The sequence below is a fragment of the Equus quagga genome, chromosome 17 (genome assembly GCF_021613505.1).
Source record: "Equus quagga isolate Etosha38 chromosome 17, UCLA_HA_Equagga_1.0, whole genome shotgun sequence".
Classification (NCBI taxonomy): Eukaryota; Metazoa; Chordata; class Mammalia; order Perissodactyla; family Equidae; genus Equus; species Equus quagga.
The window spans coordinates 51,867,069-51,868,849 of NC_060283.1; the positions used below are offsets into that span (position 1 = coordinate 51,867,069).

General features: G+C 45.1%; 1 pseudogene; it reads right to left on the reverse strand.

Moving 5' to 3' along the window:
• Positions 1 to 1,143: 1,143 nt before the first annotated feature.
• LOC124229686 (uncharacterized) lies at positions 1,144 to 1,290 on the reverse strand (annotated as a pseudogene).
• Positions 1,291 to 1,781: the final 491 nt, after the last annotated feature.

Consider the following 1,781-nt stretch of genomic DNA (forward strand, 5'->3'; position numbering starts at 1 on the left):
TTGGCTCCACTGCCAGCTCCTTTATCTGTTTTCATTTTAAAGATGTGTTTCCAAAGCACCATTTCCTGAAATCTTTTGGCTGCAGCCAGGTATGAGATTCCCAATTGCCAGTCCAGGGAGCAGGTGAGCTGCCAGAGAGAAATTTATAATAGGGCGGGTCGCCCGAGGAGTGCCAGTTGAGGTTGCGCCAGGAAGTGGAGAGAGAGCCAGAAACAAGGACCCTCCATGGGAAAAGTTCTCCCCACAGCTCTGCCTGGAAATCCGTGCCCAAGAATTTTCGTTTGAATAATCAGACTGAGTTCTTGTAGTTGAGCAGGGCACGGCGAGCTTCAAGTTGAACAGAGGAGGGCAAGTTGAAGGCAGCCCTTTCACGTGAACCCTTTTTGTTAACCTCCTTTATTGCATCTCCTGACATTTAGTCTCCACTGTCTTATCTTTACCCCTTCTTAGTGTACTTACTGCCGCTTGAGTAAATACCCTGCCAGAACTTGAGCTCTGAGCTCCAGTAAAATTTATCTGTAAACTCTCTAGCGTCTAGCACAGTGCCTAGTACCCTGGTGGTGCTTAATAAATGGTGGTGTAGTAAATGACTAAATAATGCAAACCTGAAACGATTAACAAGGTTTCGATTAATGATTCATTCATTCCATGCATATTTATTGAGCACCTAATGTATGCCAGGCCCTGTTTCAGGCAGTGGGAAGAGACTGAGAACAAATTATACATGAAGATGATAGGAATTACCCTGAAGATAACTTTTTTCCTACTTTTTATGTCCCTGATTGTTGAGAACTTCTTGGCTTACACAGGTCCTGGTTTTGTAATTTCCATATTCCTGGCCACTTGGCCTCGTCCAAGGCCTATCCTAGACTTTGAGACTTATCTCGTTGGTCTTCAGTAAGGACTTTAAATAGCCCCACGCTAGTTAGTACGCCAAGTGTCTCTCTCAGCTCTCCTATCTGAACCAAACACTCAAAAACAGGATTTTTACCAATTCCCTAGCTATTAAACTGATAAGAATAGACACTACTGGGGCTGGCCCAGTGGCGTAGTGGTTAAGTTTGTGTGCTCTGCTTCGGCAGCACAGGGTTCACAGGTTTGGATCCTGGGTGCGGACCTACACACTGCTCATCAAGCCATGCTGTGGCAGTGTCCCACCTAGGAAATAGAGGAAGATTGGCATAGATGTTAGCTCAGGGCCAATATTCCTTGCCAAAAAAAAAAAACGAGAAAAAAAAAAACCAGGAATAGATACTTCACTTGATCTTAGCCAAAAGGCCGAGAAGCAATCCCAATTCCCTAGTTATCAAAGCTTAAATGCTTGCATTGTAGCCTAGTTCTGGAAACGAAATCTCCATGTTTGTCTCTGAACCAGAGGAAACCTAGGTAAAAATGGAAAGCTGCCTTAAAGGACAGCAGACATTGTTGAAGGACCCTAGGCAGACATATGTGGAGACAGGAGGAGCCACAGTAAAGTGATGCTCTGCACAAGAGCACGGGGACTCTCACAGTTCCACAGTGGGATCCTCTGCTCCTCCTCAGTGCTGAAGTATCCTTCAGATTTCATCAGTGGAGCATCCTGAAGAGTATGGGCTTGGCAGATGATGGCAGTTCATGCTTTCTTCGGTTTGCAAAAGTAGGAGGGACCGAAGGGTCCATGAAGTTCAAACTCTTCCAAGCCCAGAGAGGAGATGGAGATATACCCTGACCAAGATCATGGCTATCACGTGGCCTAGTGACATAGCAAAAGTAATGGGAAAAAAATAATCCTTTGTCTCTAA